This window comes from Chlorocebus sabaeus, unplaced genomic scaffold, assembly GCF_047675955.1.
Source record: "Chlorocebus sabaeus isolate Y175 unplaced genomic scaffold, mChlSab1.0.hap1 unalloc_scaffold_450, whole genome shotgun sequence".
Classification (NCBI taxonomy): Eukaryota; Metazoa; Chordata; class Mammalia; order Primates; family Cercopithecidae; genus Chlorocebus; species Chlorocebus sabaeus.
This window is the reverse complement of record NW_027327760.1, coordinates 94232-112775: the sequence shown is the minus strand read 5'-3', so window position 1 is coordinate 112775 and position 18544 is coordinate 94232. Positions and strand designations below refer to the sequence as shown.

The 18544-nt window shown below is 37.9% G+C and overlaps 1 long non-coding RNA gene across 2 annotated transcripts in view; it reads left to right on the top strand.

Moving 5' to 3' along the window:
• The window catches only part of LOC140711276 (uncharacterized), a 135773-nt gene that overhangs the window by 51051 nt on the left and 66178 nt on the right, over positions 1-18544 (top strand). The window contains exon 3 of one of the 2 annotated variants that reach the window (XR_012092426.1): positions 3428-3537. The exons of the other annotated variant lie outside the window; for it this stretch is intronic. This is a non-coding gene — a long non-coding RNA (uncharacterized lncRNA). The remainder of the gene's footprint in view (positions 1-3427; positions 3538-18544) is intronic. 2 annotated transcript variants of the gene reach the window in all.

Here is an 18544-nt window from a genome sequence, read left to right as displayed (position 1 = left end):
AGCAGATTCTTCTACCTGTGTCTATCGCAGTTTTGGGTAAATGCAACTGTTCTCTGGTTCTGGCCCTTGGGTGAACCCCCAGGCATTTGGAGCTCTTTATTACAGGGTGACCCCTGGCCTTTGACATCTTCATCCAAGCTTTACTCCATTTTCACTGCTCTTCTCAGGCCAGACATCTCTGAAGGGTCTGTGATTGAACTTGGGAGTGGTGGGGGTGGGGACAGCACAGTGCAAGCATACGCTTCTCACTGAAAGGGCAGCTGTCCACTGAGTTCACACAGTAACTTGAGTAGGTGTGTTACTTAATACGCCACAAGAAAATGCCCACCCTGAGATTCAAAAATTGTGGATTTAATAGGCCTCCTGCTGCTGCTCGGCTGCCTTCCAAAGGCCTGCTGAATTGCTTCCTCTGCAAGCAGGACCTTCTGTCAGAGACTCTGGGGGGACTGTGGTTGTGGATCTGTGGTGAGAGGTGACAGGTGGTCACTCTGCAATTGTGGGATGTTAAATGGATACTAAAATCTTTTTTCCAAAGGGTGACTAGAGACTAGGTAAAGAAAGAATGACTGTTTTTTACTGTGCCCCCAAGTTTCTGTGCCTCTGGAGAAGGTGTGCTGGCTCCTGCCCAGCTTTCCACATTCGGAGACCTAAATCCTCCCAAGACTCATTCTGGGAAGATCTTGGCATGAGGACACACTGGCTATGCTGGGCTTTCCCAGAGGTTTGCTTAGCTGGGACCGTCACCCAACTAAGCCTCCCCACCTGCGTCAAGGAGGTGGCTCCTAAAAGAGCACAACTACCACTTTTGCAAAGGATCTTGACTTTTTTCCCCCCTCAAGAATAGCAAGAAGCTACTACAAATGGCCTCAGACATGGTAATTTAAGAGGCAATAGGCCTTTTTATTTTTGACCCAAGGCAGAACAAACTTCATTTAATGACTAGGAGTTTTTTACAGCTTACCAAATAAATTCGTCCCCATTATGGAACAGTGGAAGGTGGGAAGTTCCTCAGTCCACAGGAAGCGCTTGGTACATGAACTCTAAGAATCCAAACGTGCTCTCAAATGGGATGAATTGAATCCAATTCATCTCCTAGAGACAGGGGATGAGCCATTTTTGGAAGCACTGTTTGTTGTAGAGAAGTGAGAAATGTTTTGAGAGTCCAACTAAGATAATGTGTCATATGTTTTATATCAATGGCTATGTTTTGTTTTGTTTTGTTTTGTTTTAAAATCAGGTTTCTGTTGTTGAAACTTTTCTAGAAGTATCTGCTCCTTAGGCCTGAGCTGTGTTTCTTTCTTACTTCTCTGGTCTGTCAGGATATTCCTGGGAGACTGTGCAACTTTTCCTAAAACCAGGAATTCATTGTGTGGACTCTCTTTTTCAAATACTTTTTTAAAGACCGAAGCCAGGCTCAGCCCCTTATCTTTGGAATTAGCATCTATTAGCACTACTCTGTCACGGTACACAAATGTCACTCTCTTTGATTGTCCAATAGACATCAGAACTTCTTACCCATATTTGAAGACTTCCATGCTTTAGGATTCTTGGTGGAAGCTCATGTTATCAACTAGTACAGAAGCTAAAAATGCTGCATACATACTTGTTGTTTCCCAAATTTCTCTAGAGCTAGGCACGAGCATGTGACCCAGGTCCCCCAGTAATATGTATCCATTGCAGACTTGGAATCTAGAAGTCATGTTGCAAGAAGCTTGCGTTGCAAGGAAGACTCTGGTAGTGGCGGCAGCTGCCCATAGAATCTAGGGATCATAAGCAGCTGTGATGTCCTCATCAGAACAGTTCTGTGATTTGATTCTGAGCATTGTTCCTGGCTACAGAGTTCAGTATCTTCTCTAAGGCACCTGGCAATTCCACAAGCTACTCAAAAGCCTTTTAAGGGCTGGATATAGTGGCTCATGCCTGTAATCCTAGCACTTTGGGAGGCTGAGGCAGGAGGATTTCTTGAGTCCAAGGGTTCAAGACCAGCCTAAGCAGCATAGTGAGATCCAGCTCTACAGTAAATTTAAAAATTAGTGAGGTGTGGGGGTGTGTGCTTGTAGTTCCAGCCACTTGGGAGGCTGAGGAAGGGGGATCACTTGAGCCCAGGAGTTTGAGGCTGCAGTGAGCTATGATTGCACTACTGCATTCCAGCCTGGGTGATGGAATGAGACTGTTTCTCAAAAAAAAAGTGGAGGCCTTTTAATAATTTTTTTTCCTTAGAATGACTGCTGTTTACAACTAAAAATCTTCACTTAAAACAGTAGAAATAAGTTTTAAATAGGTAGAAGTTCCAATTTTTTAAATAACAAAATCATCTTAAATGATAAAACTGTACACTAATATGGCTCAGTCTTCGAACTTTATAAAGAGTGCATTATGATTATAAATACACACATATTTACATATTCATGCAGAAATATGTATAGAAACATAAACATGTACACGCGTATATGTGTGTGTGCATGTCCAAGTCACACAATTCAATATGTCACATTAGAATTGGAAGCCAGTGGCCTCCAATGCCAAACTTTAAATTCTCTTCTGTAGTTGTTAGGCCACCCGCCTTCTCCATAGTCAATTGCTTTCTGTTCACTCCCTCTTTATTGAAAGAATGTACTTTATTTTTACCAAGCTGAACAGGGTTCTCCTCCTTTCCCAACCAATTTCAGCTGAGCTAATCACTGACACAAACTGAACTAAGACCAGCATAGGCTATTCACCCACACCAGCCATGGGGCAGCATTCATTTTGAAGCAGAAACACTAAACATTAAGTGAAATGTGCAGTTGTTAAAAGGGAAGTGTGTACCGTATACCCTCAGGAACATGTGCTGTACTTGTTAAGGAAATCTGGAGGCTCTGAAAACCTTGTTCACAAAGCACACATGCTTTTCTGCAACAAGAAGTCTAATAATGGAGAGAAAACTGAAGGAAACTTCCCTGGAATCTCCACGTAACTAAGTGCTTTCCAAAGCTCTTAGCCAAAGCATGAGAATGTTTTCAAAGTTTGCCCCCTTATAGATTATAGCATTTAATCTTCACAGTGACTCTGGAGGGCGAACTAAGGCAGGCACTACTACCTCCACCTTAAAGATGGAGAAACCAAGGCCAAGGTCAACAGTAAGCTAATGGCTCAGCCAGGACTAAACCTATGCATTTCTGGGTCCTAATTCATTGCTTTTCCCCCTTCACCATGCCATTTCTCCATGTTTCAGGGTGGTTTTCTTGTTTCCTTCTTTTGGATGGAGCTGTGTGTGAGTGTGTGTGTGTGTGTGTGTGTATTTATATTTGTATAAATATATATTTATATTATACATTTTAATATTTTGCTAAAATATATAAATGTACAAAATATATAAAATACTATATGATGAAGGACTGTCAGTCAAAGATAAAGATCAAGAAATTGCTTATGTGTTCATCTTCAGAAAAGAGTGAGTAACTAGTGGCCTTTAGATGAGCCAACTGCAAGCCTGGGCTCATCTTTGATATCTCCCGCTTCCCTCCATAATGACCATCCTTGCTCCTCTTGCCCAAGGTATCCCCGTTCATTCTCCATTGTTCAGCTTAAACATATCTCCTCCTGGGAAGCCTCCTCTGATTCCCCTGTTTAAGGCAAGGTCCTTTCATTATATGTGCTCTTAATAGTGTATTCCTTTCTCACTTTTTCATTACATATGAGTTAGTATAACTACCTCTTTTTTGAAACAAGGTTTTACTCTGTTGCCCAGGCTGGAGTGCAGTGGCACCATTATGGTTCGCTGTTGCATCTACTTCCTGGGCTCAGGTGATTCTCCCATCTCAGCCTCCCAGGTACTGCAGACATGTACCACCACGTCCAGCTACTTTTTTAAAAAATTAATTTTTGTAGAGACAGGGTTTTGGCATGTTGCCCAGGCTGGTCTTGAATTCCTGGGCCTAAGTGATCTGCCTGCCTTGTCTTCCCAAATTGCTGGGATTACAGGCATGAGCCACTGCGCTTGGCTGACTACCTCTTTAGTATCTGTTTTTGCGTATCATTATATCCCAGAACCTAGCCCAGACACAGAGTGGGTTCTCAGTCAATCTTTGCTGACGGATGGCAGGAGAGCACAGGAGGAGGCACTCATCCACAGTAGGTGGCTCTCCTCAGTCAGTGCAGTGCAGCAGGTAAGATGGGTTCTGTATTCAGAATACCTGAGTTTGAATCCTGGCTCTAAGACCTCCTGGCTGTGTGACTAAGCAAGTTGCCTAAACTGTCTGTATTCAGTGGCCTCATCCAATAAAATGGTGATAATATAATTACTTACCACACAGAGTTATTTGAGAACCAAATGAGCTTATATATGTAAAGTACTTAGGACATTGCCTGTCATGTAATAGATGTTTACTAAATATTAACAGTGATTACTTTTCATAACTAGGTGGAGAAAATGGGCGTGGTTAAAGGCAGGTTTATAGGTTCAGTGGTGGGAAAGATAGAGACTTCTTTCTTCTGGCCACATTGGAACAAGATTGACAGAAAGTTTGAGTGTCAGAGAGAAGAGAGTGATTCAATTGAGTCTGTTGCACAGAAATCCTGAATATGTCAGTTTTGTCATAGAACTGCTTCTCGCCACTTTTCCAGGCCTTCAGTTCAGGCTCTCAAAGCCAGCTTGCCCCCACACAGGGTGAGCAATCAGAGAAGTTTTGCTAATTCTCAGGAGTTGAAAGGTCAAAAGCCTAATGCATCTAGTACCTTAGAGCAATAACCTAGTCTGCAACATCAAGGCCTGAAAGTTTAACGTGAATTTGGAATGCACCAGATGCACAATTAGGAAATAGCTTTTGTATTCTGGAAGAATCTGTCCCCTTTGCAGTAGTTCTTAGTTTCCTGAAGTTCTGAGATTTTATTGTATCCTTGGAGTGATCAACTCTGTTTTCTTAATGTGTGCGATGGCAGACATCGATCTGTTGGGACAGTCGACCTAACCTGTCACTGGGTGATGGATGTTTTCCTATTGCTCTACGGAAGAGCATTAAGTTAAAGCCTTTACTTTAGCTCCACAGATAGTTGAGACAACAGATGGCCTTTTTTTTTTTTTTTTTTTTTTTTTTTTTTTCCAATTCTGAGGAATTGCTACAACAGGAGGTTCAGAAGAGTGGCGTCCATTCGTTGATGGCTTAAAATAGACTAGGCAAATAAAGAACTATTAGTGTTATGTATTCCAGGGAGGATAGTAGCTAATGCGAGTGGAGTTGGAGGAAACGAGGGAAAACTTGGTCCGGTTGCCTTGCTGACCTCACAGGACTCAGTAAATTTAGGGTGCAATGTAGACGAGGGGAGCTAGAGGAGTTTTGAAGCAGTCAAGTTCTATCTATAATGCTCACACATTTAATATCTTTCTGGAGACCAAAGTGTCTCTTAATCAAACAAATACAACTAGAAGACAGACAATGCAAATCCATCCTCGAAAACTACTGGTATACTTCAATGAATACTTTAAAAATACTGGAAACTGTATTTTTTTTAATGACAGTTTGGAGGTATACAGACTAGATTGAAATCATTTGTCCCATTTTATGAGATTTCTATACTTAGATGAGGCCTTCAAATTATCTTGAAGCAAGCAAACTAGGGTATCTTCGATAGATGTATAGTTTGCTTTTGATCATTTAGAGGACTCAAACATTCACCATGAGAAGAAGTATTCTGTTTCAGGCTGGGCATAGTGGCTTATGTCTGTAATCCCAGCACTTTGGTAGGCTGAGGCAGTCAGATCACCTGAGGTCAGGAGTTTGAGACCAGCCTGGCCAACATGGTGAGACCCTGTCTTTACTAAAAATACAAAATTTAACTGGGTGTGGTGGTGCTTGTAATCCCAGCTACTCAGGAGACTGAGGCAGGAGAATTGCTTGAACCCAGGAGGCAGAGGTTGCAATGAGCCGAGATTGTGCCACTGCACTCTAGCCTGGGCAACAGAGACACTCTGTCTCAAAAAAAAAAAAAAAAAAAAAAAAGGAAGAATTCTGCTTTACGTAATACTAGAATATTAATGAACTCATGAGATTATTGGCCATATGCTGAATAACTGAAAGCAGTCATTGTTCAGAGCTATAACCTCATGGAAGGAATGAAAAGTCTAGCTCGAATTGCATTGTAGAAACCTTGCTGCCATCTTGACACTGCAATTTAGGAACTTCTCAGATGGCAAGTTGCAGGATGGTCTCAAGCAAAATGTGCCCATTGATTGAATGGGATTTGGGATTTGTAATGTCTCATAAAAGACAGTGGAACTAGCTTATGACACATATTAGAAATTAAAGAGACAGCATCTTACAAAATGCTCTCAACCACATGCACGTAGAGAGCCCTTACTAATCTCCAGGGTAGGAATTGCAGACTGTAATATCTCTAGCCTACCCAGCTGTACCAGCCATCCTCCAGTGGCATAGAATTACTCTATAATCCGCTCACAGATTAAGGATGTAAAGTGTAAAGGCTTTTAGCAGATGCTTTGGATCTTGAAGGCGTATGTTGTTTATACTTCTTTTAAGGAAATCTCCAAAACTACTGTAGAATTTCAAATTATCTGGCATTTGGGAATTTCAGTTATCTTTTTTCATGTGAAAGTAAAACCAAGAGTTGGGTCATAAAAATACAGCCCACTGCAAGATGGTCAGCAGTATACACAGTAGAACTTGAATTCACTTAACATGCATGCAAAGTGAGGCAAGATCATCTGTGGATGACAATAAGGGATGCCAACTCAATGCGTGGTGTCTTAGTAGGCAAAGTAACACTTCACAGTCTTTTCTATCAAAGAACTTAGCCTTCAAGATAAAACACCACCATAACAGTGAATCTGCTGGAAGGATGTGGTGAATGCGTTCTTTGGTTTTATGCCTAGAATGCGGTAGGCACCCTGGTAAACACCTAAGATACAAAAAACTTCATGGAGTGAATGTCCAAAAATTGATTCCCATTTAAACAGCCTGGATTTCGAGAACTACAATACACCCTCCCTCCTAGTCTCCAAAAAATTTAAGGTTCACAAGAGGAAACAATGGTCATTCTATTTAGATTTAGTCATTGTACTCACTCACCAGAAATCTAGAAATACACCTTTTCTTCTCCTGAGGTAAATGAAAAGATTTGCGTATCTATTTAAGCAAAAGGAATCAGTTACATTTTTGGTTGCAATCAGCAGAAAGAGATTCTGGTTAACCTAAGCAGAGGAAGGGATTTAATGGAAAGACATGGGGAAGCTGAATGAATTCAGGAAAGATTTAAACCAGTACTCAGAGGATATGAACCAGGAAGTCTTCAGCGGCCTACATAGCAGGAACAAATGGTGCATATGGTCAGAAGATCTTCAAGAGAATATACGTTTTTCTTTTGAGACAGGGTCTCACTTTGAGGCCCAGGCTGGAGTGCAGTGGTGCAAACACAGCTCTGCAGCCTCGACCTCCCAGGCTCAAGCGATTCACCCACCTCAGTCTCCCAAGTAGCTGGGACTACAGGCGTGTGTCACCACACCAGGCTATTTTTTTTTTTTTTTTTTTTTTTTTTTTTTTGTAGAGGCAGGGTTTTGGCAAGTTGCCTAAGCTAGTCTCCAACTCCTAGGCTCAAGCGATTCACCCACCTCAGTCTCCCAAGTAGCTGGGACTACAGGCGTGTGTCACCACACCAGGCTATTTTTTTGTTTGTTTGTTTGTTTGTTTGTTTTGTAGAGGCAGGGTTTTGGCAAGTTGCCTAAGCTAGTCTCCAACTCCTAGGCTCAAGCGATCCACCCACCCAATCTCCCAAAGTGCTGGGATTTCAGGTGTGAGCCACTATACCGGTTGAATAATTTTTTTTTTTTTTGGTCCAACTCTTTAATACTTGCTTGTAAAACTGAAAAGGAAGATGCTCCCTGAAGATTGCAGATCAAATAATAGAAGTTTTTGTTGGTGGTTGTTTTTTTAATAATGGCCAATCAGCCCCACACTTGATGTAAACTGAAGGCTGGGAGAGAACATTATTTTCAATTAACATTCGCATAGACCAAACATGAAAACAAGTCCTCGACTTCAATTTCTGTTAAACCATAAAATAAAGGCCAGAATTTTAGGTTCACAAAAGGATTGTGTGGTTCACAATAAATATGGAATAAATATGGTTCACAACCATATTTATTTGCAGCTAGGAACTCCTTTCTGGGATGTCTTCCTGCCTAGTTAATGCACTTCTTCCACATGGTAAAGGCCAATGGGAGAACCTATTAGCTCTGCTTGGCTCTTGGAAGTCCAGATTTACTGGAGCCTTTGAGAAAGCTCAATATATAATAACCCTATTCCTTGCTAAGTTTTGAAGCAATTGAGAAATAAGACAAAATAGCAAATGAAGGCAAAATTCCTCCCTGTTTCATGACGAAGGTGATTTAGGAGATTGCAGCTTGAATCTGTGGGGGTAAGCTCTTAATATTGAGCAGGGTGTCCTTTCCCCACTTTATTTATTTATTTATTTTTTTGCTTTGTCAAAGATCAGTTGACTTAAGTATTTGGCTTTATTTCTGGGTTCTCTATTCTGCTCCGTTGGTCCATATTTCTGTTTTTTGTTTTTGTTTTTTTCTTTGAGACGGAGTCTCGCTCTGTCTGTCGCCCAGGCTGGAGTGCAGTGGTGCAATCTCGGCTCACTGCAACCTCTGCCTCCCGGGTTCCAGCCATTCTCCTGCCTCAGCCCCCCGAGTAGCTGGGACTACAGGCTCCCACCACTGTGCCTGGCTAATTTTTTGTATTTTTAATAGAGACGGAGTTTCACCATGTTAGCCAGGATGGTATATGTCTGTTTTTATACTGGTGCCATGCTGTTTTGGTGATTCTGGCCTTATAGTATAGTTTGAAGTTGGGTAATGTAATGCTTCTAGATTTGTTCATTCTGCTTAGTCTTGCTTTGGCTATGTGGGCTCCTTTTCAGTTTCATATGAATTTTAGGATTGTTTTATCTAGTTCTGTGAAGAATGACAGTGGTATTTTGATGGAAATTGCATTAAATTTGTAGATTGCTTTTGGCAGTATGGTCATTTTCACAATATTGATTCTACCCATCCATGAGCATGAGATGTGTTTCCATTTGTTTGTTTTGTCTATGATTTCTTTCAGCAGTGTTCTGTAGTTTTCTTTGCAGAGGTTTTTCACCTCCTTGCTTAAGTTTACCTTAAAGTAATAAAAGCCATCCATGACAAATTCACAGCCAACATTAATACTGATGGAGAAAAGTTAAAAGTATTCCCCCTGAGAACTGGAACAAGACAAGGATGACCACTTTCACCACTTCAGTTCATCATACTACTGGAAGTCCTAGCCAGAGCAATAAGACAAGAGAAAGAAATAAAGGGCATTCAAATTGGTAAAGAGGATGTCAAATTGTCACTGTTTGGTGATGACAGGATCATATACCCAGAAAACCCTAAAGACTCATCCAAAAAGCTCCTAGAACTGGTAAATGAATTCAGCAAAGTATCAAGATGCAAAATTAATGTATGCAAATCAGTAACCCTGCTATACACTAACAGCAACCAAGCTGAGAATCAAATCAATAACTCAACCCCTTTTGTAACAACTGAAAAAAAAAAAAAAAAAACCTTTGGTTTTTCTATTTTTAATCTGTCTCAATCCAATTTGCAAGCAACCAACAAGCATTATCTGTCCATATAGGGCTTCTTAATACTTTTTAATAATTTATTTTATTGTTTTTTAAAAACAGCTTTATTGAGATATAAATATTAATGGTAAACTGGTACAATTTGTACAATTTGACAAATGTGTAAGTCCATGAAACCATTGCCACAACCATGATAGTGAACATCAATTGAAGGATGAATGATCAATATTTCCCCCCTGCCTTTTTGTAATCCCTCATTCCTATTCTTCCTACCCACTCCTCCCAGGCAATCACTAACCCACTTTCTATTACAATAGATGTATTTACTTAGTACCTTTTTTGGTTTAGCTTCTTTCACTCTGAATAATTATTTTGAGATTTATCTCAAAATCATTGTGGGTAAAAATAATTCATTCCTTTAAATTACTATCATTTCATACAATAGATATAGCACAATATGTTTGTACATTTGCTTATTTATGGACATTTGATTGTCTCAAATAAAGCAGCTATGAACATTCATATATGGGTCCTTGTATGCACGTATGCTTTTCTCTTGAGTAAATATCTAGGAGTACAATGTTTGGATAATATAGGAGGTTTATATTGATCTTTTAAAGACATTGCCAAACTATTTTCCAAATTGGTAATAACAATAATATATGAGGGTTCCAGTTCCTCCATATCTTCATTACTTGATGTGGTTAGTCTTTTTAAATTTTAGTTTTTCTAACTGGTTAACAGTGGCATCTCACTGTGGTTTTAATGTTCATTTTCTTAACAAAATGTGTCTACTCGCCATTCATATACAGGTTGAATATCCCTTATCCAAAATGCTTGGGATCAGAAGTGTTTTGTATTTCAGATTTTTTTAAAAATTCTGGAATATTTGCATATACATAATAAGATACTTTGGGGATGGAACACAAGTCTAAACATGAAATTTATGTTTCATATACACTTTATACACATAGCCCAAAGGTAATTTTATATAATATTTTAAATAATTTCATGCATGCATCACATGAGGTCAGGTGTGGAAGAGTTGTGCTCAAAAAGTTTCAAATTTAGGAGCATTTCAAATTTCAGACTTTCAGGTTAGGGATGCTCAACCTGGATCTTCTTTGGGGAAGAATCTGCTCAAATATGTCTCCCATTTTTTTAAAGTGAATTTTTAATTGGGTTGTTTGGTTTTTATGATTGAGTTTTGAGAGTTTAAAAAATATATTCTGGAATATAAATCCATTATGAGATAAATGCTTTACAAATATTTTCTCCCATTTGGTGGTTTCTGCCTTAATTAATGTCTTTCAAAGAGCATAGGTTTTAATGTTGATATTTTTAATGGCTCATCATTTCATGTTTTTTCTTTTGTGTATCATGCATTTTATGTTGTATCTAAAATATCTTTATGTCTTATATCTTTATAGTTTGAGGTTTACATTTAGGCCTATGATCCATTTTGAGTCAATTTCTTTATACAACTATAGGTATTGATCCAAGTTCTCTATTATTTTGCAAAAGTTTTTCAGCATTAATTATTAAAAGATTATTCTTTCTCCCTTGAATTGCCTTTGTACCTTTGTTGAATATTACTTGTCCATATGTGTGGTACCCATATATCCATTGGTTGTCATATCTGTGGATCTGTTTCTGCACTGCCTATTCTGTTCCAATGATTTATTTGTCCATATTTACACTAATGCCAAAGTGTCCTGATTACCTTCATAATAAGTCTATATAAACACTTTATAACAACTCTTTATAACAAAATAGTATAAGTCCTCCGATCTTGTTTTTCTTTATTCAAGACGATTTGGCTATTCTAATTTCTTTGCATTTTGATATGAATTTTAGTATCACTACCAAAAACAAAGCCTAAGATTTTATTTAGTATTGCACTGAAGCTACAGATAAATTTGGGTAGAATTGGCATCTTAATAATATTAAACCTTAAGGCCCATGAACAGGGTATATCTCCCCATTGTTTAGGTCACAGTTCATTTTCCTCAGCAATATTTTATAATTTTCATGTACAAGTCTTGTCCATCTTTTTTCAGATTTATTCCTAATTATTTTATATTTTAATGCTATCTCCAATATTGGGTTGGTCCAAAAGTAATTGTGGCTTTTACCATTACTTTTAATGTATTTAATAGTATTTTTTACATTTCCATTTCCAAGTTCTAATATGTAGAAATACAATTGATTTTGGCATTGATCCTGTACTCTTCAAACTTGCTAAATTCACTTATTGGTTCTAGGGGTTATTGTAGATTCCATCAAATTTCCTACATAAACAATCATGCACTCTGCAAATAGAAACAATTTTGCTTTATCTTTCCTAACTTAAGTGCAGTTTTTTGCCTTATTGCTCTAATTAAACCTCTAGCACAGTGTTGAATAGTAGTACATCTTTTTCTTCCCTAATTTAGGAGAAAATCTTTGTATTTTTCACTGTTAAGTATTATGTTTCCTCTAGGTTTTTCTTAGATACCCTTTATCAGATTGAGTGGAAGTTCTATTTCTGGTTTGCTGAGAGTTTTTTTTTTTTTTTTTTTTAAATTAAGAACAGATGTTTGATTTTGTCATATGCTCTTTCTGCATCTGTCTTAGTCTGTTTTTCTGCTGCTGTAAGAGAATACCACAGACGAGATATTTTGCATAGAAAAAATGTATTTCTTAAAGTTCTGGAGACTGAGAATTCCAAGATTAAGGGGCTGCATCTGGTGAGAGCCTTCTTGCTCCATAATAACATGTCAAAAAGATCACATGGTGTGAGAAAGTACTGGCTTCGATCTCTCTTCCCTTTCTTATAAAGCCACTAATTATTCCATGGGCATCCCACCCTCATGACCTCATCTAATCCTAATTACCTCACAAAGACTCCACCCCTGAATAGCATCGATATATAAATTTGGGTGTTAACTTTTCAACACAAGAACTTTTGGGGGGATACATTCACATCACAGCAGCATCTATTCAGATAATGATACAGTTTTTATTTTTTCATGTGTTAGTAGGATATACTACTTTCAATGATTTTTAATAGTAAGCCAAACTTTCATTCCCAAAATAAACCTCACTTGGTCAGGATGTATTATCCTTTTCATATATTCTTGGATTCAATTTTCTAAAATATGGTTCCAATTTCTGTGTCTATGTTCATGAGGAATACAGTTCTGTTATTTTCTAATCATATAATGTTTTTGTTTGGTTTTGGTATCAGGATAATAGTAACCTCACAAAATAAGATGGGAAGGATTTCATTCTCTTTAATTTTCTGTAAGAGTTTGTGTAAGATTAGTATTATTTGTTCCCTAAATATTTGGTAGAATTCATTAGTGATGCCATCTAAGCCTGAAATTTTTTATATTAAGGAAATATAAGTTCAATTTTTAATAAGTATAAAGCTAATCAAGCTATCTAGTTCTTCTTTTGTGCACTTTGACAGTTTGTATCTTTTTTATGTCATAGACTTCATAGCACATTGCTATAATTTTGTTTAAATAGTCAGATATATTTTAAGAATTTAAATTTAAGAACACAAATCTAGTATAGTTTTCCATAGTTCCCATTTATGGTTCTCCTTGTTTTTTTAAGTAGATTCAGATTTTCATCTGGTACCATTTTTCTTCTACTTGAAGGACTTCTTTTAACATTTCTTATATTGAGGTGCTATTGGTGATCAATTATTTCAGCTTTTGTATGACTGAAAGAGTTTTTATTTCACTGACTATAGATGATAGTTGTTATTTTTCCTTCTAAATATGTTGATCCACTCTCTTTCGCTTGCATAGTTTCAGATGAGAAATTTGCTGGCTTTCATATCTTTGTTCCTCTTATGTAACACATGTTCTTTCTCTGGTTACTTTTAAGATTTTCTATTTATCACTGATTTGGAGAAATTTGATTATTATATTCCTTGGTGTGGTTTTCTTTATATTTCTTGTAATTAGAGTTCTTTGGAGTTGTTGGATCTGTGGGTTTATAGATTTCATCAAATTTAGAAATTTCCAGCTATATAATGTCAATATTTTTTTGCCTTCCCCCCACTGTTTTACATGTATATTTTTACGTGTATATTAATGATGTAATGTAATGTATGATGTGGTGTAATGTATGTTACATGTACATTAATGAGTCTCTTATTACATTATATTAGCCTGATGAAATTTGTCTCACAACTACTGAAGCTCTTATAATTATCTTAAAATACTTTTTTTTCCTCTCTGTGTTTTGTCTTGAGTAGCTTCTACTGATGTTTTCAAGTTTACTAATCTTTTCTTCTGTAACATTTTAACTGCTATAAATGCCATCTAGTGAATTTTTCATCTCAGACATTATAGTTTTTAGCTCTCATTGTTTGATTTGTTTTGTATTTTTATAACATATTCTATATCTTTTTTTAGCTTTTGGAATAATGTTAAATTAACTTTTCAAATGTCTGTGTCTAATAATGCTAAAGTCTGTGTCAGTTCTGGGTAGGTTTCAATTGATTGATTATTCTCTTCATTATGGGTCTTATTTTTTCTGCTTCTTAGAATGTCTGGCACTCTTTTATTGGATGCCAGACACTGTGAATTTTACCTTGTTGGGTCCTGGATATTTTTGTGTACCTATAAATATTCGTGAGCTTTGTTCTGGGATATAGTTAAGTTCCTTGGAAACATTTTGATCCTTTTGAGTCTTTTTAAGATTTGTTAGGCTGGACTACGGCAGCACTTAGTCTTGGTAACTTATTTCTTAGTACTGAGACGGGACCTTTCTAACTACTCTATCCAATGTTCCATAAATTACGAGATTTTTCAGTCTGGCTATTGAGAACAGACCCCATTCCCAGCCCTTTGTGACTACAGAATACTTTTTATCTAATAGTTTCTCCAGCTTTGGATCATTTTCTCACATACGTGTTTTAATCAGCACTCTGCTGAATACTCAAAGGGAACCTCTAAGGATCTCCAGAATTATTCTCTTCTGTATCCCAACTACTCCGTCCTACACACTCTAGCTACCTTGGCAGTTGTTTGAGTCAGAGAGCTAAATCTGATCCCTGTTATTCCATCTTGGTCACAAGTAGAAGTCAATTAATTATTATTAAATGAAATTTACAGAAAATTGGCAAGATATGTACAAAAACTCCCATATCTCCTTACCCAAAGTTCCCAATTATTAACATTTTACCCCTTTCCTCCATCTCTCTCTCTCTCGCAACATTTACATTATTCTGTTATAAACCACTTAAGCAGTAATTGCAGACCTAATGATTAATCACTCCCCGTTCCTCCAGTGTGTATTTCTCCAAAACAAATACATTCTCCTACATAACCACCTTACAACCCTCCAAATTAAGAAGTCAACATTGATACAACACTACTATCTAATTAACAGAACACTCCCAAATTTTTCCAACAGTCCCAATAATATCTCTTTATTTTCTTGTGCAGGAGTCTACCAGGATCATGCATTGCATTTAATTGTCATAGATTTTTAAATCTTCTTCATTCTGGAACAGTTCTTCAATCTTTCTATCTCTTCATTCTGTAGATATTCCTCTACCTAAGTTTATCTGATGATTCCTCATGTCCAGAATCAGGCCATTATTACTTTGCAGGAATGCTCTGATGCTGTACTTTACTTGGGCTATCACATCAAAAGACACATGAGGTCAAGCTCTCCCTCCACCAGTGAACAGCAGTTCACTGGATCAAATTGACGTCTAATAAGTTTCTCCATCATAAACTCGATGTTTTTCCTCTTGATAAGTATTTGGCAGGGAAATACTTTGATACTATGCCAATATTCAGTTCCCAATCAAACCTCCACCTTCCACACTCAACATTATTGATGGCTAACATTGAATTTCATGGAACCTGGTTTTAACCCATATGCACTTAGTTTTCCAAAGGCTTCAGCAACTATGATCAGCTGTTCCAGCTGTAACAGTCCTAATCTCCATTGTAGACCAATATTTTTTTAATTCCATATTTTAGAGAAGCAGTTATATCCATCTAACCATCCATCAATCCAACCATTCATCCATATATAATTCGTTCACTCATTCATTCATTAAATAAAAATTGTTGATACATCTGCCATGTGCTGGGCACTGGAAATATAAAAAAAAATAAGATGTCTGGGTGTGGTAGCTCACACCTATAATCCCAGAACTTTGGGAGGCCGAGGCTGGCAGATTACCTGAGGTCAGGAGTTCGAGACCAGCCTGGCCAACATGGTGAAACCCTGTCTCTACTAAAAATACAAAAATTAGCCAGCCATGGTGGCAGGCACCTATAATTCCAACTACTCAGGAGTCTGAGGCAGGAGAATCACTTGAACTCGGGGGGTGGAGGTTGCAGTGAGCCAAGATGGTACTACTTCACTCCAGCCTGGGGAAAAGAGCAAGACAAAAACAACAACAACAACAACAACCGTAAGATACACTGATTGTACCTAATGCAGTCCTAGTTTTAGTAAGGAAAAATGGCATGTCAACAAATAATTACAATTTAATGTGATTACCACAATATTATAATGCATTATAAAATATATGGAGTATCAAAAAAAGCTTTATTAGCATATAAAAGGTTTCCTAAAGAGGTAATATTGGAGCTAGGTTCTTTAAGGTAAGTTCTTTGTCTTTGGGTGGAAGTGAGGGGAGGGTAAGGATGTTTGACATGGGAGCAAGAGGGAGGGCAACAAGAAGGTAAGAGAAGAGAGACTGGTGGTGGGGAGGAAGAAACAGAATGGAAAAATGTAGGTGGGCCAGTTTGGTGTGGAACAAATTGTTTTGATCATGCTTAGTAGTCCAGTTTTTATTCACTAGAGGTTCTCATTAAAAGTACAGATTCCTGGGACTCATCCCGAAGTTATTGAGTTAGAATCCCTAAGGAGGATCTGGGAATCTGTATTTTAACAAGCCTCTCAAGTTTATGAATCACTGCCGTAAGTCAAAGAATATTTCAAATGCTTTAAAACAAAAGTGAAATAATCAGGTTTGTGTTTTTAAAAGCTCACAAAGGGACTTGTGGAGGATGACTTCAAAAGGGAGGCAGGTAGACACAACCATCTGTGTCCTCAGTCCGAGTACTCTACCAGTTACTGGCAACACACAGACTTCCAAATCCTATCTTTTCTGGAGCTTAAGTGATTTTTAGCTGAATTTAAGGCATTTGTGGAGAGGATTTGATCCAAGCCACCAGCACTGTGTCTTGTGTTTCTGAATTGCTCAGGCTGTAAGGATGATCCAGACCACTAAGATGCTCCAAAGTAGATTGTTAGAAGACACTAGCCATCAAGATCTGCCAAGAGTCTCATTGTTGAACATGTTCAACAGTTGAAGTCTATGTTCAATAAGAGGAATTGTGGTGAATATGGTTGATGGGCACGCAATACCTATTCTACCTTCCTTTTAGTGCAGTGGCTTTTAAACTTTTTAAAGAACTCAACCCACTGTAAGAAAAACATCTGATATTGCAATCCAGTATACACATATGTGTACTACAAAATAATACTTGTGCTTACTGAGTTGATGACTTCTGATATTTTCTATTCTGTTCTATTTTGTTTCTTTTAATGTTCTCATGATCTGCTAATGATGGGTTCTGATCTCAAATTTGAAAGCCATTGCTGTGATGTACAATGAAGACTACTTTTTCTCACACACTTCATCTGAAGTCCCAGATGTTTTTAGACTTTGCAAACCAAATATCCTCATATTGCTTTTGCCATTTTTGCTGGCAGGTGTGTTATAAAGGTGTTTGGTCTTCTTGGCAATGTCAGCAGAGATTTGATTGCTAGCATAGGTACCTTGCATGGGTATTCAGGAGAAAGGCAATGGACATCCATTTTTGCTAGTGCAGTTTGTGTCAGGAATAGAATGGTTCTGGAGCATGTAGCATTAGTGGCTTCATAATCCTGGTACGTTTTAATCAAGAGGGTCTCTGATTGCAGTGGCTTTGTGATCAAGGCAGTGGCAATGTGGTGCTGGAGCCTGAGGAGCCCTGATCCTAGAGTGGCAGCAGCTCCCTTGGTGTCCAGTACTGTGTGCAGCTGGGCAGGGCAAAGGAAGATAAGCAAAAGGTCACTCTATAGGCTGTGTTGTCTCTCCTTCCAAGAATTCTTTATGCCACTTAAAATCTTAAAATCTTTAAATCTTAAAATCACTTAAAAGCAGGTAGTAAATTGCTACCTGCCTAAATGAGCTAGAGAGTATTCTGTTCTCTGCAACAGAACCCTACATACAGAATAACCAGTCCTGCTGAATTACCAATGAGGTAACAGCCAAGGGGGCTCAGGACTTGCCTAAGCCTTTATTCATCAGAACTTATCTGGGTCTAGCCACAAAAATGAAGGAAGGACAACTATGTCTAACAGCATGGGTCAATCTTAGAACCATAAGGTAGAACAAAAATAGCAAAACACACAGTATATGGTTCTGTTTATATAAGGTTTTTTCTAAAACATGCAAATTAAACTATATTGCATAGTAATAGATCTAAAAAGAAAAGAAAAGTTTAACATTGATATGGTTTGGCTGTGTTCCCTACCCACAATCTCATCTTGAATTTTAATCCCCATAATCCCCACATGTCAAAGGAGAGACCAGGTGGAGGTAATTGAATCATGGGGGTGGTTTCCCCCATGTGTTCTTGTAATAGTGAATGAGTTCTCAGGGGATCTGATGGTTTTATGTGTTTGGCAAGTTCCTCCTTTGCCCATTTTTCTCTCTCCTGCTGCCTTGTGAAGAATGACATGTTTGCTTCCCCTTCCACCATGATTTTAAGTTTCCTGAGACCTTCCCAGCCATGAACTGTGCCATTGAACTGTGAGTCCATTAAACCTCTTTCCTTTATAAATTACCCAGTCTCAGGTAGTATCTTTATAACAATGTGAGAATGGACTAATGCAACCATAAAAGTCAGGGTATGGGGCATGAGAT